Genomic DNA, 25431 nt, shown 5'->3' with positions numbered 1-25431 from the left:
ATAAGGATAAACAACTTAAAGCATCTGGATAGTCAATATTCCTGTTCAAAATCTCAAATAAGAAATATAAATCTTAACTTAAATATTTTGGTCTAATGTTTCAACTTTCAAGACTAAGATTAAAAATGGATAAGTGTGTAGTATACCAATGTATGATTCTCTAGTCACCTTACTTTTAAATGAAAAGATTCATAAGAAATCGTGTGAAATATTTTCCAGTTTTAATTTGCTACCTGTTCAATGGTATATATACTTAAGTATCATGTAAAGGAAGTGTAAGTATAAAATCATCTAACTTATAAACAAATAATTGGTATTTTAAGTCGGTCTTAAAAAAGGTTATTAGTTATTACTTATTAATGTGTAAAAAATAATTTATATGAGACAGAAGATTCTAAATTCAAGACTTTAGCTATGACTATGTTTGGGTTATGACTTATGAACAAAAGATATAAGGACCCGGGTTTTATAGCAAATGCTACTTTTGAAGGGAGTATGATAGAAATATAATTCTTGTATATAAATAAAATGTTAATAATAGGTACGTTTTATAGTTTTAAATTGTTCTGATTTCAATGAAGTTTATTTTGCTTTTATTCATTTTGTCTTTTAGTATTTTTTTTTTTTTTAATAAATACGTTTTTTTTTTTAAATTTATTATGTTTTAAAATTCAAGCCCTACTTATAAAATATCTACCATAAATTATATTTCTTAAGTTCTTACTAGAACTAGATGATTATTTTATTACAGACTTCTCATTATTTTAATAACTATTAATGCTTTTGGAAATATTTCTTTTATATAATAACTGTAACTCATTAAAAAAACGAAAATATTCTAAAATAATTTAAATTTTTAATAAATAATTGAATACTTAAAATTATTAGGTGAGACTGGTGACAGTATAAGAATAAAGAATACCATGAACTTTTAGTCGGCTCAGTAAATTAGTATCTCATGAGTGGTTGTCTAGAGGTGACCCTGTATGATCACCATCTCTGAAGAGAAAGTGGTTCATATTTTAAGAAATAGTCAAAAATTCTGAACTATAGGTAGATTTTTGAAAAGGCAACTAGAAAATTTTGGAAATCCGTACGTTTAGTTACATATCAAAAACGCCTTGTGAGTTGTGAATGTTGTGATCACTCACGATATTATTATATTTCATATAATTTTACTGTAACTGCAGTAGATACTGCACACTTTTTAATTTCGTATTAAATATAGTGTGTCCTACTCTTCTTAATTTTAATCATTAGACTATTAGAGTATGCGTATTTAATAATCATTTGTCAAGTTGTCAAAAAAAAAAAATGTATACTTGTCTTGAACATACTATACACTACAGATAAATACACATAGCTTTTATGTACGTCTATCGACGTGAAACATTAAACAATATAAAAGAGAGCCTCTTATATACACGCAATACATTATTGTTATTTATTATTTAATTTTGGATACAAAAATACAAATAATAATTAAACAACAAGTTTTATCTAGAATTGTCTGAAAATTATAATAATATTACATTTTTGTGTATATACATTATACATATATAAAGTTTGTTACCACAGAATCAACAGGTTTATACAATAATTATATTACTCAAGAGTCATGAAGTGTATTGCCGTTTTAATAAGGTTCATAGTTTTATTCAATTTGCAGTCGGCTGTTCCCTGATTGATATAAAAATTGCATCACGGCCACTAATCACGCGCATTCTAGTTACGTCATAATACCATGCAACCTAATTTCCGTAGGGATGTTTGTAAATATATTGCAAAGGCTGTCTACCCGGCATCTTTTTTAACTTTGAAATTATCCTGGTAAAGGCAGCCGAGGCGATACTGAACGCATCTGATTTTTAGGTCAGGCCATCACTGGATGAAGCGGTTCAGATCAAACGGTTCCTCAATGCAACTGTGGAGCGGCCAACTGATCACAATGCGCAGCTTCGGTAGGCCATGATGAAGACCGCGTAATTCGACAGACCTCGAAGATGCAGTCCCAACAGGGTATACTCATAACCATCACATATCACCTAACACCTGCTGCTCTTCACCAATTGTGCATTTCCTGCCCATCACTGATCACTGCGATGATAGTTAATGATTGGTAATGCGCTTTGGCAACATATAGAGTAATTACTCTATGTTTGGCAACCAATATTTTCATTTCGTATATTATCTTCGTTGTTTACGAAACGACATAGTAGTATAGTATTCTTTTCAGTTTTTTGACGAACGTTCCCGCTGCATGTAGTCGCTGTACGATTCACGGTCCGTTACGAAAGTTTCAGCAAGACACACGTTGATCATTTTGCACTTTGCGGAGTGTTTTGACTCTTGACCATTAATCAACACTATAAAAAGAGGAGAAAAAGGTTACTTTGCAGGGTCATGGACCTAGGCGTCAGTTGGACCGTTATTGCGAGGTGACGCTCACAGCTATTATATATTAGGTATAAATAAACATAACATTATACATGTACCTTTTTGCTATTTATAACATAATCCGTATTTATACAATATATATTATATACATAATAATATTATTATAGTTTATAATGTTTGTATGGATGTAGGTAGGTCACGTGTATTAAACTGCACGCGTCATTATAATATATGATACCTATATGGTATATATATATTATACGCGTGACCATCAGTCGACGACGTCGATCGATGATTTCGGGTCTCCCGGAGCTTTTTTCCGATAACCGACTTCTGACGAATCGTCTCGTCGGCGGGCATGTCGAAACGCGCGTCGTAGGTATACCTATCTAATATAATAACATATTATATTATATTATACTAGTTGAAAGGCTATTTAGGTATGCCGTGTTTCATTATTAAATCAAACATATCATATCGACTATATAGACACTGACATACTATAATCTCGAACGAATACGGGCGATACGTCATGTACGTTCCTCGAAATAGTGCCGGGACAGCTGATATTGGCAGTCGCAGATGTCTGACCGCCCGGCGTTGTCCGTCCTAATATTACCGTTTAATAATATTATTATATTATAGATGCGAGTGTGTACCTATGTATATGGTATATCTCCTATACGTCGACGACGGTCGGAGACTTGAACGCTGCTATCGACACGTTTTCCGCACGCGCTGGACACAACAGATACGTAGAAACCATGGCAAAATTATACCACTTCACGAATTGAACACACGTCAACAAGTATCGTATTATTATTATTATTATTGTATACACGCAGCAGCGGCGATCGCGTTGAATTCACAATATTATTTTTTTTCCACACACACGTACACATCGGTTTTGACAGGTCCGGTCCAATTAAAATAGTTTGGACTCTCGCGTACGATAAAAATATTTATAACAAACAACGTTACAATATAATAATATATCATAAAACTATAATATTATATGGTCTTATAAATAAATTCACATATCACATTGTTAGTATAGTATACTTAGCGGTTAGTTTATAATAAATTATCATTACCGCGCACGCACATACAGACAATACATTAAAATATACACGGGAATTACAGCCACGCTCGTGTCGTTAAAATCTTTCGTCGACCGGTGCATAATATTATTATTATAATCACGACTCGCTATGTGATTTTTCTATCCATCTCGTATAGAAGACGCATTATTTTTGCCTATATTACACGACACGCTCTCAAAATTCACTTGCCATTCGCTTACATTATTGTCAGTACAAAAAATTCACTTGTCTTAAATGGTATTCTGTAGTTTGTGGTTAAAAATAGGCATTGTATGCCCATATAAGTATATACAATAATTTGATACATATGACGTATACAAAGCTGTAACTATGCGCGTCAACAACTTACGAGATATTGATCTAATCAACTTTTATCTTTAATACTAATTGCATACCCATTTGCACTGTACATGTAGATGAATAAATTGTGTTTCATATTAGTAGTTTGTAAGTATGTATAATTGAAAATAGAAATAATTATGTTATATAAAACGCGATAAGAAAAGAAAAATCAATATTGTTAGCTCAGTAGCAAGTTTAAAGTTTATACATTTATTAAGTACTAATGTACCATATAACACTACTTAAACCAGGTGTTCAATAAGTTTGGAAACTTTTAATTACAGTATTCATATTTGAACGGTTATATGAAGCAAAAAAATAATACTTTTGTGTATTTATAATTAGAGCTCGGATTTTAAAGCATATGCTTCTTTTTTTCTGTATGATATAGAAATCTAATTGTTATACATAAATTCGTTTCACGTCATGTTGATTCCAATTAAACCAATTAAACGATCTACATATATCCTGCAGTACCTATACGGTTACTGTTAGTATGCCTAGTGTAACATCGATATTGACCATTTCAAAATTTAAGATTTAGTGTAGTAATTTGAAACCTCTTGTATGAATATGAACCGATCACTTCAGTTGATGTAGAGACTTCGTTTTGTACGTATAAAAATATTCTGTCAGACAATAGCCATGTTTTCACCACTGAAAATCTAAGGAAATACATTTTAGACGGTAGTTAATTCTTTTTTTAATTTACTTTTGAAGTGATAATAATTTGTGTACGTCATGGCTGCAAATAGCCGCAAACAAAATGTACATCATTTAATAGGCAAGAAGTTTTTCTTTAATTGAATGTATTGAATATAATATAAAGTTGAAAGTACATTTTATCCACGGTCTTTGAGAAACAAAAAAAAAATTAACCCCAAAATTCCCAATCAATTTCATTATGAATGCATTGAAAAAAAGTAGGTCAACGTATTTCGGTAGTGGATGTTTGTCCATCGTTCCTTCGGTCCTCACTCCTCAGACAGGATAGTTTAATTTTACTGTAGGTATTCGATTTGAATGCAATATGATTGCATTCGATAAAAAAACGATTCTGAGCGGACGAGGGGATCATCTTTTTTATTTAATTTTATTTGTTTCTATGGTGATAAACAAAGTCGTAACTATATTTTACACCACATAATCGTGAAGTTGTACGTTTTTCTCCTTTACCGCTTTTATTTCGAGTATCATTTCAAAAATCGAAAAATGACCTCTTTAAAGTACCAGTTCAAGAACATTACCTTTCAGAAAATATGCTACACTTGTACTTTTGAGCAAGTTTAGGGGGAGAAAAAGTATTTACAGAATAAAAAAGAAATAAACATAATTGTAAAACGAATACTATCCTCGCTCCGCTCAGAATCTAAAATAAAAATATTTCGTATTATTATTTCTATTCATAGAAAACGGATAGTACTATTTGAAAAATAATATTATTTTTAGTTTTAATGTGGCAAAAAAATAAACGATTTATGCTCTAAATTAAAATAAAATATCAGATATATTGAAAAATGTCTCATTAAAATAGCTATAATATTTGAGTTATAAAAATATTTATAAATTTCCAGTTACATATCTGAACTCGGAAGGATGTAGACATAATATTTAAAAAAAAATTCGGTTTTTCTCATTTTGAAATCGGGCAATAAAGACCGCCTAATTTTAATTTGTGGACCACTATGGGTCGTCCGGCTTATCTGCCTTATAAGTTTAATAATTATCGAAAACAACACCTCTTAATAATAATCAAAAATAAACAACACAATTTAAGGGTTACTTACTTCGTTTCACTGTGTGTTATTTTATTTTGTTATTATAATATAATTAAATGCATTATGTTATGTACGCACCTCGATGTAAAGTCTGAACGCAAAAGTTATTTTTTTTAAATAAATATGCTTCTTTTTTGATTTTTTAAAACAATCGTGTACCTTTTTAGTTGCTTATTATGCTTTAAAATCCGACCCCTATTTATATTACAAAATATTTAATAACCTCATCAATATTATATCATATGTATTATCGTTTATCAGTTCCAGTTAATCTAAGTCAATGACCGCTTCCAATAACATTTTGTAAAATATATTATGATAAATTTTATAATAAGTACTTATACTCGTATTGTACCGTTTTTTCATCAGAGTCAAAGACTTGAAATGTTACGTTCACCCAGGTACACAACATATGTTATCCATAAAATGTATAGACACATACTATACATATTATAATATTACAATTTCTCATTAATGATTGGGATGAGTACACAATTTTTCAAATTCTTTGACATTTTTCTCATACTTTTCTATACAATATTTTATTAAAATTTGAAAAATTTAAAAATTTGTTAGTATTTTTAAATAATGTTTTTCTGGTTTGAATATCGTTAATAATATCACAACATTATCCTGATTCAACTATAAAAATTCAACTTTACTTCGAATACTGCTATTATTATTACAAAATTAAACAGGATTTTAATATTCGTTCATACTTATTAGTTATTATACTTGTTATAATACCAAATTGAAATTTGGAGATGGACTGAAAATATATCGCTCCTCTACACATGGGATTTCTAAGGGCATTGCCTCTCGTTAAATGTTGGGTAAATGCCTATTGAAACCCCAAGGTTTGAGGAGCTGCATGTTTCTACGGTATCCTCACGGTCCATATAATCTTGTCTTCTGTCTTCTGGTATACCTTTAGGCTATCGTTGTAGGTGAATTTTATAAAAAATAAACTTACAAAAAAAAAATCTATACAATAAAATTACAATTATAGTTAAACCTTAAACATAATATTTACACAATACACATATTTTGGAATCTTAGAATCTATTGTTACTAATAGTATTATAGTATATTATTCTATGTATATTGTGTATTTATACACATTACAATGTCATTACATAAAATATCATATTAAATAAATTCTATAAATTATAACAACTTTAATAGCTTACAAATTACAAAATCAAAGTAATAAATGAGAAACAATACAAATAAACGCTTAAACGCACGTACGCATATTACAAAAGAGCTAATAAGTTAAAATTAAAATTCATAGATATAACTATTTTGACACTACTCGTAACTCGTATTATAATGAGATAATTTATTAAAACGTCGTCATGGACGAAACATACACTCACTTCATACACAACTATTAAGTCAATATGATAAACGATAATATTATGTACCACGGAATGTAAAGTAGAACTTTTTATTTTATTTAAAATTCAATCTGTACAAAGATTTATGTCGATATAATATTATTCATCTGTATTAAACGAATAATAATATAACGTGTACTGTACTACCTACATTTTATAATATAAAGGAACCATATAACGAAAGCACCTTGACAACAGTGAAACCTTTTATAAAAATCCAACTATCTAAAAGTATGTTCTTTAAGTACCATACTAAAATAAAGCTCCAAAAATTAGAATATGAAAAAATACATTTTTAAAGGATAAAAGTGGGATGGAGGATAGTCGGTGCGTATTACCTTGCTGTATAAACAGTGACGTAATATAGCCGTCTCGCCTGTATATACATTATGTCTGAGACGTAGGCCGCGTTTAATAAACGGCTCCTGTAGTTGTAAATATTATATAACATCTAAATATTATAAAGTAATAACTTGCTTAAGTTGTACGAGCAAAGTAATGTGTTTACTAATAAGAATGCGCGCGCGTGTGTTATTAGACTTTGCGAATCGAGTGCCAAGAATACAATTCTGTACGTATATTATAATATTATATAGATAGACATTTGTTATAATATGTGCAATTTATATATTAGGTACTTGTATTTCTGATATTATTACGTTATTGTGATTATTAATTGTATTGTAATAAAACATTCACAGTGAGTTGTTTTATTATTTGTACTCAATCAAAAACACGTGGTAGTTACGCTTAGTTGGCTTACAGCACGAAATCTGTATTCGCCATATCGTCAAAGTATAATATGTAGGAATAAGTATAATAATTGATAAGTTTTTATTCTTTTTTTTCAAAGTCTGGTCACAACTCAATATAGGTAGATATTTGAATATTTTTTATTTATCTAACATGCGTTATAATTACAAATAATGCAAACACATTACATATACTCGTATTGTTTCATCATTAACACTTATTAACACCCGTCTGAACTTTACTGTGTCTGAAAATCGATTCAAACTACCCTGACCTTATATAAGGCCATGACAAAAAAAAAAAACGAAATTTACTCTCTGTCATCTCAATATACAAACAAGGATCCACGTCCAAAATTATAATCAATTACATTTACAATAAAAAAATATAATATAAATGAACACACGATTTTAGTAAAATTACATTTGACGTTAACTTAAAATATAATATTATTTTTTTATAATAATTATTATATTGTCATTTCTATACGATCGGAAGACAATAATTGAAATAATTCTTGACGAAGTTATATGTCCCTATAATGTACAATGAGTATAATATATATAGTATGTGTTTATAATAACTTATAAAAGTCATCGTCTAGTAAGAGGTAAAAAAATCGGACGGTGTAAAAACCTGCCGAAAGAATAATACATCGATAAACGGTAGAATGATTTACGACGTTAAGGCGGGTATAATATAGTCTTCCGAACAGGTCAATTGCAGCGACCAGTATAATATAACATGGTATATTATACGAATCGAAAAAAGCGGTTTATAGTAGGACGGGTAGTTACCGGCGTAGTTTGTACAATTTAGGACGTTTACGATAAAATGAATCACGAAATCATAAAACAAAAACTTCGGATCCTCAGTAAAAATATTTTTAACGTCACGGGCCGTATCCTGGACCAGAATCCGTTGAAACTATTATCCATATTCTTACGCGTATGCTTAAATTTTCAGGATGAAACCTATAAGTCGTTTTACAAAATACGCTGAACTATATCCATGCCATCTACTGTTGGAAGATACAAATTTATAAATATCGGCATTTCCAAGAAAATATACGGCTTCGGGATATGAAATTAAAAACCACAGGCGTTGTGCAGCTTGAAAAAAAAGTAAGAAATTAAAAAAATAATAATCCGGGGTAGGGGGGAGGAAATATATGCGTAGGCTTTCCCGCCATTTTAGTAAATACACGATGGCCGACCTACACTGAGAGCTGTGTTTATCTGAGTAAAAAAGTGGTGGAAACGGATGAGGGCCCGTAATATAATAGATTAACCATTAATAATTTATCAGTATAATACATAACGAACAACCCTTATCATAAAAATGACCCCGCGGACGGTTATATACAATGAAAATGTTCCCCCAACCAGTTTTTTATTCATTACACCGCCCAGTAAAACACGGGGTAATCCATCTAATATATATTATATATCGTGTATTGCATGTAAAATAATATTATTTAAAGTTTTAAATACGTCATCATCCGTGGTTTTCAGCTTTCTTGACGAACTGGAAGTGACCTGAAGCCGTAGCTTACAGATTTGTTGTTCCATCCACATGTGAGTACACGTCTTATATTTTATATTTATATATTAAGTGCCTATATTATACTAACTGTTTTTAGTATGAATGTTATTATTGGCATTTCGTATGGTCACTTACAATAAATAATCTTAAATACTTAACACAAACGGTGCGAATGAAACAGAAATACATTGAAATCGTATTTTTTTAAATCCCTAACTATAAGTCTATACCTAAACAATTATGCTAAATATTATAATATTAGAACACATACAATACAATACGTTAATTAATAGTTATAATACCAATAAATAATATAATAAAAGTACTATACTAAACGAAATGAAAATAAGACTCGTTCGTCCATCGTCTGCAGGCACCGTTGACGAGGGGCTTGCTGGTATTTGGGACTTAGCAGGCCAGTAGGACTGTTTAAATCTATGTGTGTCGACCACCGTTGGTCCGCTAAATCCCTAACACCAAAACAAGCATTGAAGCACATGTCGTGCGTCGGCCGATCCTTCGTCCTCAGCCGGCGCATCGTGATGTACTGTAGTTAATATTGTCGTCGGAGTCCATTTCGTATATGGTATTAGCGTACCCTGCAAAGTAAAAAAAAATATATGCTTACACGTTAAGCCAATAAGGTAAAATATATCATTATTAAAGTGGAAAATCGAGACATGCGCACCATATACTTGTATATATTATCGTATATTATCATCATATATAATCGTATCGTAGATGTGTTTTTTTTTTCGAAATTGTTTCGCCACGGCGAGCTTAATATTATAAACTCGTGATATAACTTCACCGTGCAAATTTAAATCCGATTAAAATATTACTTCTAAACAAACAGTAATAAATAAGTAACCTAATAGGTACTGTCTATACAAGTAATATACGTTTTGTATATTATATTATTATATATTATTATGAACACTGGTAGCGGCCTACAGACATAACATCACGCGTACCATACGATATTAATCCAAAAACGATAAGACATAATTTATAGCTATGCACATGTTGATATAGATATGTTAAGATACTATACGCTGTAGTGTTGTACAGTTTCATATTATACTTTAAGTCGTCTATTGCGCACGCGTATCGGAGCAATCGTTTTAAATATTACAATATTTGTGCACCTACTTACGACTCTACCCGATATAAAAATTGTACACCGACGCTCTAGTCATTGGCGGTTTTTGGAAAGTGGATATCGTCGAAAACCAACGAATCGATTGCCCCGATACTCATTAACCCTTCGCCGATTTGTTGGTATTTTCAAAATATTACGCCTGTTTAAAATATTCGTGCACAATAGCTAGTATAATTCAATACAATGGAGTATATCTATATATATAGACGCGCGAACATAGTAGCGTGACCAGAAATTTTAAATGAGGAGATAGATGTTATCAAGAAAAAAAACGCTGTTTAGTCAAACATTTATCAAAATTGGCCCAAATATAAACGTGCAATTTACACTAACAATTTTTAAATGCGTTTTTTTAATTTGTACCAAAATAAAGTTTTTCGCATATATCGAAGACACCCATTAAAAAAATATAAATTGTAAGTTTGTACCAAAATTCAGATAGATTAGCCTGCGTAGTTAGGAATCCAGAAAAATTATCGTTGTTATTTGAATCCGTCGAAACTCGACATCGACGAAATAATCAAATAGGCGCATAAAGATACTTATTTTAATGCAAATTACAAACTCTAACTACAAAAAAAATTTCCTATACGGTGCTGCTACTCGCATAACATTATCGTGAGAGGCGGTTGATCCCATCAGGGGAATATCCCTCATCATCATCATCATTAACCTTCCCTTTCTCGGCATCATGCGCAAGCGATCGGCCACTAACCTCTCTAAGCAATAATAATAAATTATACAGTCTATAACTATTTCGATTATCTGTGCAAGTACACTGAATAGTAATTTATTGCATAAAATGTATATATATCGCACGTATTATACGTTGCATTTACAACAAATTATTACGATTCCACGAATCGGTTAAATAAAACTAAAATATAGGTAATGAATGATGATATTTTTTAATATTTTTTTCGTTCAATAAATAATATAATATGCTCAGATATAATGTACATGTACAGTATACGTAGACAATTTACATTTTACTTCGATCATTTTTCGGAATTCGCGGCTTATCCGCGGATAATCGCACCTACTATAATAATTAAAATAAAATATACGTTATTCGGATTGACACGAAACTGCTTTTGCGACCGACCACCGTCGCTGATTACATAGGCGTATACGATTGCTTTTTATTTTGTCGGTTTTTTTTTACTCTTATACCGCACCTATAATTATTTCTATTCCTCCTTGTTCGCAGAAAAACACATGTATAACCGTGCTACATACAGTAATATTTTTTAGCTAATAACATTCTATATTATTCAATGTCTGAAAATTCATAATCTCGTCGTTTCTCGCTGCGCGTTCTCTGACGAAGTTTGTGAGTCGACAAACGACCGACACCGACCGTGACAACGGAGCGTTTTAATTTTGAACGATACACGCGTTCTGATGTATATGTTATTGGAACACCTCCAATAACGATCGCGTATATTATAATAAGCAACCGCCGCCGCCACTTTAGGTTAGGTCTATATAACGTCGTGTGTAAACTGTATACTTTGGCCGGTTTTATCGGTTTATGACCTACGCACAATTTGTCATCATTTAATTATATTATGTTAGACATGACTATCGTTTTGACTTTTGACGATATACCATATAGTTATCAGATACATATTTATACGCGATATAATTTTAGATATTGGTGTAGATTGATATAAAAAAGGAGAAAAAAATTAAAAACTATTTTGATTAAAAATTGTAATTTTCTCAAGTTTTGTAGAGTTATGTAAATACAACATCTTTAAAAGTTAACATCGTTTTTTGAATAATGAGTTTTACGTTAAATGAAATCATTTGATATTATGTGCGTCTACTGTTTATACGCACAATAAAATAATTAATAATATATTTTAATTTCAGTTAATATCGTAGTAATACGTAATATATTTAGTTTCGTAGTTGTAAACGAGTCGATGATATACATTTTTATTAATAATATAATCATAGCGAGATGACTTACAAACTTCAAAGCGAGTATTGTGATAATATTGCGTTTGGAATAACGCTCAAATGCGAATCAAATTATTATTTATTTAATATTTTTATATCCGGTTCGAAAAACCAGTTAGAGATATTTATATATATTACACCTTGTTGTATTTGCGGTGATCCAAAAAAGTTTACTTGGAATCGTTTCTATAGCCGTACTGCAGTTGTTATTACTACAGGTATGTCATACTAGTATATTATACTACGTGGGTACTATAGGTATTGAATATAAACTATATAAAAAAAAAATAATAAAAAAATATTAATATTATAATTTGCCTATTGAATTTTAAGTAGGAAAAATATGTTCGATTAAGATTTTTGTTATATTATAAATGTTAATTTACTACATTCAACGGGATTTAAGGTTTAAATATTATTTAACATAACTACGTGATTATAATGTTATATTAATACAATATTGAATATTCCATCGATTTATCTATCGGCACATGCTATATTAACGAAATTTAATCACCCAACAGTCTTCTCAACTGGTATTGGTACTTGGCTAGTATAGGTACTACTTAATATATATTTATTTTCAATACTTTATTGATATGTTTTTCGTTTGAAGTAATTATAAACTTCCTATTACGAGTCAATATAGTTTTTTTTAACGATTTATAGATTATACCTATATAATTATATAACGATTAATGTAGACGTGATTGATATTTAAATGTCTATACTCGTTCAGTCGTTCTACCAAATTTTTTTAATTTTTACATAATTTGTTGCCATTGCAAAACATCATTTTTAAAGAAATTGTAAGTTATCAGTTTTTTAAGTTATACGGATTTTATTTTTTTAAATAAATAGGTACGTACATTTTTACTTTTATAATCCAAAGAAAAATATAGTTCATAGTAATTTGATATTATATTAATATTGAATTTCAAACAATTTGTTAATTAATCATAAATTATAGTAGTAGGTACCTATTACACATTTTATATGGATGGAATAGATTGATGTATGTATTATATAATTACTCCACTATATAAATATTCCGCTTTTTTGAACTTTAAGTACTTTTAACTTATTAGAACTAATGATTACTCACTCATTCGAAATTTAATATTTATGCATCATGGTATTTCAGAAAATATTTTGTATAAAATGCCATCAAATTATGTATAAGTAATATTTTTAAAAAAGTTAGAATTTTTCAAATGAACAAGTGCAGTTTAGTCGCCTACATATTTAAAAATGTAAAATATGGGACATTTGGGACTACAAAAATTAATAACGTCTATTTTGGACCTTTATAGTTTATACTTTTTTTTTTCGTTATGAAAGTTCCTTGAATTAGGTAAGTAAGAGGATCTTTATTTTGATGAGGTGAGTTGTAATTTGAACATATTATTATTTTGTTTTTTGAGTTTAACTGTTTTATTTTTCCTTAAACACCGATCCTTTTTTTTAAAATTAATTAAAATGTATTTTGGTATCGATCGGCTGATTTAGTTCAGTCCGCACGTACTTGAGGTACCTATATAATAACCGTAAGGTGTATAATTCGCTTATAAAAATAGCAGCAATTAAACAAGCGTTATTACACACACACTACTCAGAAATGCAGTTCAAACACACATTAAGTGTTTTCATGATTATTTATTCAGATTGCGAGAGTGTAAACCCGATCAATACGAAAAAACACCGCGATCGTAGGTACGTGGGCGGGTTAGGTTTAGTTAGATAAGTCGTATAAATCTGTCTTCGCGCCGGTCGTCTATAAGGCTATATAAATAGGTATCCGCTATATTCGAAAGCGATTAGTGATCGAGCACGTTTCTCACACGGTGTGAAAATATTGTTATGATCGCAATCGTCTTATCCGATTCAAAACTAAATAAAATAATAATATATATTATTGAGAACTATGAGCGCCGATCACCCCCCCCCCCATTCCCTCGACACTTTGTCATAATATGTATATTTTGTTCATAACGCTCGTTGTGTGTACGTAACGGAGTGGTGCCGATCGAATTTTCGTACGTTATAATAAAACACATTATACATATATTGTAATAGCTCGTGTGCTCATATACGTATATTATCTGACATTCCTATAATACAATATTATGACGTTTATATACACTGAATGGCTATTTTAATTGCGGGCACGAGATTCGATTTATCGATACGGAACTAAGAGCTATATATAATAGTAGAATCTGTCGATATTACAATAATATATATATATGCACGTATAATATGTATATACCGACGGTGCAGCACTTAATATAATAATATATGTATATCGCCTGTATATATAATGTTAAGTTGTCTAAGTCGTAGACATCAAAAACCGTACCAACGTCGACGAGGGATATTGTTCTATCTCGTAGATAAAATTAATAATACACTACATAATACCTATTATTGTGATGACCGTTGTATTTGGCATGTCAATATATACCGAGCTAACGTATAAATTACGATAACTTACTGATTATCAGTTATAGCGAGACAACAAACGCAGTGCAGTGATTCGTCAAGCTATATGTTCACCTCCGATTTTTCACATTTAATAACGACGAATCAGTTAGCATTTTTTTGACATTTTTAAATACGATAAAATATCGTATTTTCCAGATCTTGAGATTTTTTTATTCCACTCGAGCGAAGTTTCCTGTGCTTTGTGGTCATGGGTAACTATCACGGACCTATATTACCCTTGATACCTATTCAAAAGGGCGGTTCCATTCTCCTTCAAAAACGAGATACCGTTTTCCTCCAGAAAAAAAAAGGTTGGTTTCCATTTTCCTCCACATTATTTTCGACTAAAATGATGTCTATTTTCCTCTAATATTTTAGCCAGTGTTGTAGTGTTGCGTTCCGTTTTATATAAAGATAGAGTAAGGCTAGGATCATATTTGGCGCTTATCGGTTGATAATTACATTCTGATCACGTTCGTATGGGCTACAGAAAAACGCTAGTCCGACTGTCCGTCAGCACTCATCACGGCTTATAAACAATTGATAACTTAATATTGCAACTTTAATCAAGCCTAATAAAGATACGTACATATAACTTACGGGCATATACGTATAATATACGTCGTATATATTCACATATTATATACCTACTATTTTTTTTATTTTTTTTATTTGTGGAAAATGAACATTGGAGGAAAACGGTATCTCGTTTTTGGAGGAAAATGTAACCACCCCTTTAAGTAGATATATTGTTTAAAATGTCTAACTATCAGATTTTTAATAACTGCATTATTAAAATGTTAAAGGGGGTGAATTTGCTTGGCGAGTCATCTTCTAAACTATATAAGAGCAGTTATAATATTTTAATAATTTGAATAATAATATAAGGATATTTAACAATATACATGCTATTTATTAGTTACTAGTTGTATAGTTTTCTATCGTCTTTTTATATTGTTTCTCTTTTTTAAATCATCAATTGTGTTTATCATACTACGGTTGAAGTTAAAACTAGTGAAATTAAACTACTTACTGTAGCTATATAACGATTAATGTAACAATATAATATGAATGTACTGATTTGATAAATAATTAAAAGTATGCGTGTTTTAGGTTATGCAATTAAAAATTAGTTACGGTAGTTTTAGTGTCAAACATAAAAAAAATGGGTACAAAAACGAAAAAATTAATTATTAGAATTGCATATTTATTATGTTATAAATCTTATATTTTCCAAATTTATGGTCGTTCGACCGGACTAGTAGGTAAATTTTATCATTTTGTGTTATTAAACGCGCACTGCAGTACAAAGAGAATTGGTCTATTTTATGTATTATTTTTTAAACATTCCAAGTGAACAAACATTATAACGTTATATACGTAAGACTATATATTATATTATATATAGGACGCATGAAGTATAGTGTTTCGTTTATACACTGCACGTGGCGTACGCGTCCACCCATGTCGGACAGATTATATCGAATTAACTACCTACTAATTCTCTATGTGTACTTAATACAGAAACAAGTCGTTTTATTCTCGTTTTTTCATAAATAATGCATGCATTTTATATACCACAAAAACAGTATTAGTTTAATGACTTCCGAGTATCTATCACGTATATAGCTATATATAAGTACAACTATATACATAAAGTAAAGTAAACTACAATTTGGTTATATTATAGGTAATAACTAATAACTAATAAGTTATTATTGAATTTAACGAATCGCGCGTGCGCATAATTTGCTAGGTAATATTTCGTATACCTACAGCGCTATTGTTACGTGATTTTGTAATCCGAAATGAAGTTTTAAAATAAATCCAAGGCACGTAGGTTCATGATTTTGATGAAAAAATATTTTTATTTTTTAATTAAAATAAGCAATCTGTTTTTTAGTTATTTTTTCTAAGGTAGGTACTCGATCAGATATATGAGTCCGACGTTAATAGCCGTGAAGACGTTTCCCGCATATAAGTATATGATTTATAAACCGACATCGTAATTATTCCTAGTTATCATATTTGACGCTATTAATTATTTTAAGTTATAACATACATTCGTTTTTTTTTAAAAAAAATATTATGAAGTGATAATTAGTAAATATTTTAATATTTTACGAAATTTGAAACTTACATACAGTTTTCAAGCCGTCTGCATAAATGTATTGAAAATAGGTACCTAATTAACCTATTATTTTCAATGTTTCATACATATTATATTTATTGAATATAATTATTCACTTGTCGAGAGATATTTAATAGCTTGAATATAAACATTTATATTGGTTATAAGTTTACAAATTGACTTAAAAAGATTTGAATGAAAATAATGGTTCGTGTCTTTTCGAGGAAAATTTTTTAAAGATAACCTTTTGCCGAAATTTGTAAATTCAATATGGACATCCTGTTTTTGCGAAACGTAGATATAACATTATAATAGCTTGGTATGTGATAAGACATTCGTTTATTTGTTCAAACTTATAAATATTTAAAAGTTACCGCATACAACATGGGCAGAGAAATAAATTTGGTAGATTAAGTTAAAATAAAAGTAAACTAAAATGGTGTATTTTAAACTACCATATTATATTATTTATAGTGTATCAATTATTTTGTTACATGTTTAAAAAATGTAAAAAAAAGTAGATTTAAGAGGTACACCAGTCGTGGCTTTTAGCGCACACTGCTTGTATAATCGAATCATTAATGTAGTCAGCTGGTTTTTATATTCAGTTACTTTTACATAAGACTGCGGTTTGGAGGTCATGCGATGGTGATTTTTATAAAACATTTTAATTCTACAATAATTTATTAATCAAGGTAAAATTAAAATGGTTTATTAAAACGAACACAATCACTTTATGTTCTCTAAAGATATTATAGTTAAACTTACACTGTAACCAAAAATATATCACAATATTATTTGACCGGAGAAAATCGTAGAATGAAGAGGAGGCATTGTGACGCGTATCATGCAAGTTGAATTTATCAGATTTTTCACGCGTATATAATAAAATGTAAACGATTTTGCCATTTTAAATTGAACGGTTGTCTGCATTTATCGTTATAAGAACGGGTTATTTGCTATAATATCGTGGAAACACGATGACGTGTCAGAAGAACGACGTCGATGTGGTCGTCGGTCGATCTGACGTAGACACCTACAACCTACCTATAATATAATCTATAGATCACATCTAGCAGGTGTTCACTGTACGGACATACGATATATCGCCAAAGATATTTGATACTTTCGACAAGTTACAAACGATCTATAATATTATATATATATAGGCGCTGGCCGTGTGCGAAACCAAATATCGATCTACAGAAGCCGGATATAGGTATAATATTATATATAGGTACTCGATCGCATTAATATATATTAAAATGAAATAATATATATAGTATGATATAATACAATACGATGGCAAAACACAGACGTACTGAGACCGAACAAAACGGTTTGCTACCGTTCCCAGAGATCGTACGGCTACTTAGCATAACCGTGGTCGTCGTGTGTGTATATAATATAATTGCACGACTCCGGACCACAACCTGCGTTGATTTTTCTCAAGGACGACAGTATTATTTGTGCATCCGGGATGAAATGAAAAAAAATATATATATTAAAAATAACATGATCTACTACGATGAAAATATGATTAATAGAGTCCTAGCAGTATATTATATTGTATACTCTGTACCGTACCATTAAAAAATATTACGATTTCGCGCCCGAGGCGAGAATAAAATGTTATATCCCTCCTTTTTTCAATCCATCCTTCTATGTGCTCGTCCGATATTGCATATAGTTTTCAAGAATAATAATAAATAAGGCGATATACGCGTATGTGATATACATATATATTGTTTGTAGTTTAATGATCGCAGCAGTATGCATCCGAAAAATTAACGCCCGAGGTCCGGGTACTCCTCCGCGTCATTGGTCCTGTATCGTATACGATTTAACCGTAGGTATGTTATATGCAACGTTTTGGTAATTGTCATGAAGTGATATAGCACTAATATTTGTTTCTATACAATAATGTATCAACGAAACGTCACTCACGTATTAAACGATTTTTAAAACACGCGTTTTATTAGTTAATTCCACCACAGTTCAAGTTAAGCGGCAATCATATACCTATGAAATCACTGTAAAAATAGATCGTCACAGCCTAGACTTATAATGATGCTGCAATACGCGCGTGCGGTGATGTATGTACAGAATCAATGTCATTCGTCGACAATTTTTATGGATTAGCGTATAGATGCAACAATATGATATGTTTTTACTCATCTTAAATTCCAAAACGTTTTATTCGTATGTAATATACCTAGATGCGAGTTACCACGAGATTTAATTTTCAAAAAAAAATATTGAAAAAATAGTTTTATCAGTACGATTGGCGATCGCTTTTTAATTGTATAAGTACCTATACAATGTTTGTCGGATTATTATTATATAATTGTAAAATTGGCTTTGATTCGATAGATATTGGTAAACACTCAATTATGTTACTCACTAAATGTCCAAACTCAAATAGTTTTGCAGACGGTGTGGTAATAAAATATACAATGTACTAGTTTGAACGTCTCGTCGTACCATCACCTATATAATTATATATAATGTATGCGTTTTAAACGGCTCTTTTTTTGTTTTTAAGAATATTGTACTAAACGTAAAAATGTGTGTCGTACCTATATATTGATAGGTCGAATTTAGAAACTCCTCGATTTTAAACGTAGGAATGAAATCATCTCAAACGGTTTTAACGACGTGTATAATATTTTATTTATACACCAGCCGTACAGAGACTATACATATATATATTATATTCACTTGGACACGCGAAAACCCGTTGGCATTTGTTGAATTTGAAAAACGTTAAAAAAAGAGAATGCCATTTTTTGCCCGGTTATTTTATATACACATAATAATATATATCTTACACGTTTTATACCATATAGTGTATAAATGCGTATAATATACTCATGTATATATGTTGTAGTGTTCGGACGAAGACTCGCCCGTCTGCAGCTGCGCGCGTTCTGGATCTATTGCAGTTCGAACCGTATTTAGATATCCGTCTGGTAACCGTCGAAGTAAGTATTAATATCGTCGTTATATTAATAAATAAATAAATTTTATTTAGTCGCGTATAACTGATATAGTCGTATCACTTGTGTTTGCAGCGGTGTGATTTATTATAACATATTCGCGATACACTTGTCGTATCCGACTGCACGTCGTCCTTAAGACTTCACCAAAGACACAATAACGTATAAGAAATCTGTTTGAATCGCCTACTATATGTTTGCAAGGAAAATAAAACGAATAAACTCGAACACTATAAAAAGTGATTCGAAAGACACACGATTAGAAGACGTACCTATACTACACTGTACATATAGTTTTACGCCACTTTGTGTTATTTGTGTCTCGTGTGCAACTGACGTTATAGGGGAGGTATTCTCAGAGAATTTCTGTGTAGGAACTACGAGGACTGTATGTTATAATGTTTGAACAGAAAAATGTCGTGTGATGGCACATATCGACTGCGGCCAAGACCGACTCCTCGGTGCACTGCAGGATGTGTTTTCCCCGTTTTCTCGGGTCATAACCTTACGGGGAAAGCGGAAAGCACGGAGGTCCACGATCATTATAACACTTGTTGTGCGACGTCGGTATGTACCTCGATTTCACGTAGATATTTATAATATATTATTATTGCGGAAACGAGCACGTCATTATTATATTGTATATATTTTTACTAAATCTTTCGCCCGCCGATAGAATCGATTCCGGACGGTCGACCGCTATACGCGTTTTAAAAAATTCGTAATAGGTACGCGTAAACGCAAAATATTATATTATTTACCGAAGCGGCGGCCTTCGCATACGCGTTGTAACCACTGTAACCAGTGTGTGTGTGTGTAGGGCATACATCTCACACGCGTGTGCGTATATAAAACTGCAGTTAATACGATATTTTACACACATAATAATATATAGGTATATGAGTCGCGTATAATAAACAAAATGATCGCTTATATACTCGGCGTACACGTAATGTGTGCACCACCAGCTAGGCATATGCATTATATACTCTGGCCAGAGTTTGTAAGTTATCTATATACTGTATCGCGTTAGTGGAGGCGGCGGCGGCGTCGTCGAAGGTGTATTAAACCTGCTATACGTGTGTTATAATATAATATATGTTTTGCGAGCGTTTTCTGATCGTACGTTTTTTTTTTTTGTTTTCATTTTGTTTTAGCGCGATCGAGTTGCCGCGATAATCCGAGTTGTTTTACGAGTACGTATACACATAATATACAACAGCACGCGCGTAATTTGATAAGGTCCGAACAACACATATAAAACGATAATTACGCGGACACACGGGTACACACATATTATAATATATAGGTAATAGGTATATATCCGCATTGTAACACATTGCAGTACACACAGTATCGCGGAATAGGTACATAATATTATAATACTCGTGTAAATATATAGGTAGGTACGCATTAGACACGCTTTTGATGCGGTCGTATCATTATATAGATTACATATTATCAATAATCATAAATTACTGTATAAAATATATATATTAACGCACATTCTAATTTATTATTATAATTTTTTGTTTTTTGTAACGCCGCGCCGTGAAAACTCCTTAACGGTGTATGATATAGACGCGGATGTGAGATTTACTATCTATAAATAGAACAACGTGTACGACTAATTATTGTCGGCGTTAAAGTCGATTTGTTTTATCCAAACAAAATCGTACGCTGGAATTGAAGCAGCTGCACTATCTGCAGTCAAACACGCTTATTATACTGTATCGATCCATTTTTTCTTCAAAATTTCGTTAAACATGAACTGCTTAGAATTTTAACCCAGTTATTTGAGTTTTTTTTGTAACCAAATGTAAATAAAAATCTAAAATTATATCCAATCGTAATAATGATTTTTATTTTATGAAATACTACCCTAACGAAAAAGAACAAAAATATATTATTCTTTTACCGCGAGCCAATAATAATTCCCGTATTAGCTCCTTTTTAAATATAACATTTAAAAATCGACTTCGAGATATTATTAGTATTACCTTATCGACTGTCTGGAATATTTCGATTAGAAACATAAAATATTAGAAAAAAACTTCATTTAGTACTTACATCATATACATTCATGATTTAAATGGTCGGAGTATTAACTGAATGTTAATTTCCATCATAAAATAATATATTGCTGAATCGTGTGCAAAATAATATTATATACCTTATAATAAACGTAACAAAAAGTTATATGATTTTCTAAATATTGTATAGTATGTTTTCTCAATGAACTAAACGGCATTTTAATGAGTTAATGACTAATGTATCTGCGTCTGATATAACAAATTTATTATGGAAGAAAACCTGTTTAAGACATTTTTTTCTAACTTGATGAAAATCTTTATGTGTCTATATGAAATGTATACCTAAGTTGTTAAATCATATAAATGGAGGAGGTAAAAGTTTTTTTTAAGTTATATATCTAACTCAACTATTTATTATATGATTAGTTTTTAAACGGACAACACAATGGAACAATTTAAAAGTCGTTTTTTACAAAACTACCCTCTTATACTGTAGAAGTCATAAGTCATAAGTCATGTATAAGAAGTAATAATTGATAAAAATATCGACTTAATTACGTTATTTTCTAAACTGTACACTGCAAGCATTTAATAATAATATATTTATCAAAATGAATGTCTGTGTATCTCTCGTGCCTTCCAAAACCACCCGATTCGATTACGATGACATTTTGTGGAAAGGTTGGACGCATACCCGCGAAGGTTTCTGAGTTTTTAAAACTAACTTATTGGGTTTATTTCCTGAACCCCAGTTTTTGGTACGGAATTTAATTATTTCTATTGATTTACGGTAAAACTGGTAAAACAAATCAAAAAAAAAAAAAAAAAATACTGTTATTAATTATTTTAGTGTAATCCCTAATCCCTGTAATGTATAGATTTACACACTTAAAAAGGCCATAACTATCACAGCGAGTAGTAGTTGAGTTGAAGTCAATACGAATATTTATAATTGGTAATGAACTCTTAACATATTTTCAAATGAATTCTATTTAGGTAAGCTCACAAAATGGGTTTCAGATCAAAAAATAAAAATACACATCCGTCATATCCTGCAACGTGCAAAAAAAAAGTTGCCAACGCTTCCGTCTATTATGTTTGATTTCCATGCGTTCGTTGGTTTCGTTACGTAACGCGCGCGTCAACGGAACCCGCGGGGTACGGAATACGCGATTGTCCGCCGTCGAAAAAAAAATGCAGTATGCACACAGTGCACGCACACAATGCTCGGGACTCACCTAACCACCGCCGAGTGGAAGAGGAAAAGAATAAAAATAAATTATAATAACAATAATATAAAATACGAAATGCACCGGGTTGTGCGGTAAACACACGACGTTTATTATATTTCACAATAACCGCGCTGCATATTATGGATGGTGCACAGGTCGCGTGTACATTATAATATGCGAAATTCGTAAAACTCATTTTATAATATAAACGAGCCGTACATGATGTAGGTTTAGCCATCACGACAGTGTACACATTATATTTATATCAAACAGGGTTCACGATATCACGATTTCGCCGCCGCGATAGATCGCCGACAATATATTATATCGTATTATTATTATTGCACACGCAGCCGCGTATCGCCCGTCGGTCGTCAGTGCCACGGGGTCCGTCGTATATAATATATAATAATATCGTAAGTACGTACAAGACCACACGCGAGGGAGCATGCGTTTCGGGAGGACTACTCGAAAGTCTGCACCTCTCACCGAGTGTAATACAATATCGTATACGCAGAGGCCAGAGACGCGCGTCGTGTCGATCGGGGGAGGGCGAAAGAGGCGATGATATTATATTAGGTATGTCCGAGCGACGCGAAACGTTTTAGATTAATTGTATAATAATTTAAGTTTAAGTTTAAAACATGCAAATATTATTGATAAATATTCTTAACGATCTCGTCGGAAAACCGGCTTAACGATTTTGCTGCAGGTAGGTATTCGATAAAAATGCGCCAATAAAATGTCCTAAAAACTATATTAGATACCTATGTTGCTAAAATGTGTATACAACATTTTTATTGTTAATTTTGAAAACGTTTTTATGCATAGGTAGACATGAGTTATTTAATTGATAAACTACATAAAAATTCTGAACATGGTTTTATTTACATCTATTAATTTATTATAAAAATTAAATATTACAATATAAGGATACTTTGAAGAATATCTATGTCACTCGATTGTGGATGAAATAATTAATGTTTAGAGGTGGCATAAATGGTATGAATAATAATATATTTCATTGATTTAACCAGATTTATTTTTACAGGAGAAAATTTAAATCGATTTCGATTCAAAGGTCACCGTTGATTCCACTATTTTGAAGTTTTAAGTATAAGAACTCGTCTACCAACTAGTCAAACCAGGAGATTAAATATGCGAAAAATACAACCTTACCGAATACATATAGATGTACAATATTAGGTATAGTATTTAATCGAACATAATAATATCTAAAAAAAAATATTTTAAGTCGAATAAAAAAAATAAATAAAAAAATAATTGATTAATAATTAAGTTAAAGAGCGATTAAGACGGCCACAGTTAAAAATCTGTAAGTGACGTAATCGATAATTTGTTTTTAAATTATGTACCCGCCAGGCGAATCGATGACGTACGAATGTATCTGTGGAATATCATTGGATCAATAAAATAATAAACGTTCGGTGGCACTGAGTTCTTAACATGCCTCTGATCAGTAAAGTTATTAAATTATATATTATAAATTTCCCGTTTTACCGAGTGCGAATCTCGGGATTTTTTTTTTACAAAAAGCGCCACAAAGTCCCACTCCATGTATATTATGCTGTAGGTTCGTGTGAGAAAAATATTTATTAATAGAACGCATAATAAGATTATTTATTTTGTATTATTTTTTCTTTACGCCATAACCGGACGTATATATAGTCGTTGTAGTACAACGTCGTTATAACCGCCACCGCCGCCTCCGTTTTCTCCGGTCACAATTTCATTTCGCGGTTTGAGAATTAATTACAGCAGTATATTATAATTTATTAATTTCGTATCGTTTTTATTATTATTATTATTATTATTATTATCATCAGTATCGTTATTTTCTTTTGAATAATTTTTTTGCGTACAGCGTGTTAAAATATATGTATCATAATAAATCGAACGGCGCCGTGCACCAGCAATTAAAGTGTCTGGAGCACGACCTTGTGGCCCGATCGGAGCAGTTAAATTACGAGGGGGGCCCGAGTGCTGCGGACTGCTATCTCTCGCGTATAAAATATAATATATCCCTGGCCGGACGTCTCACCTTAGGCGGACACCGTTATGGATATTATTTCGAACACATGCG

At 31.1% G+C, this 25431-nt stretch overlaps 1 long non-coding RNA gene across 1 annotated transcript in view; it reads left to right on the top strand.

Annotated features, from left to right (window-relative positions):
- The first annotated feature begins 2480 nt into the window (after positions 1–2480).
- The window catches only part of LOC114128488 (uncharacterized), a 49494-nt gene continuing 26543 nt past the window's right edge, over positions 2481–25431 (top strand). The window contains exons 1-7 of the long non-coding RNA XR_007605404.1: positions 2481–3205; positions 8740–8897; positions 9288–9350; positions 19954–20047; positions 20138–20411; positions 20473–20629; positions 24379–24533. This is a non-coding gene — a long non-coding RNA (uncharacterized LOC114128488). The remainder of the gene's footprint in view (positions 3206–8739; positions 8898–9287; positions 9351–19953; positions 20048–20137; positions 20412–20472; positions 20630–24378; positions 24534–25431) is intronic.

This window comes from Aphis gossypii, chromosome 3 (assembly GCF_020184175.1).
Source record: "Aphis gossypii isolate Hap1 chromosome 3, ASM2018417v2, whole genome shotgun sequence".
NCBI classification, from domain to species: domain Eukaryota; kingdom Metazoa; phylum Arthropoda; class Insecta; order Hemiptera; family Aphididae; genus Aphis; species Aphis gossypii.
This window is presented reverse-complemented; position numbering and strand designations above follow the sequence as displayed.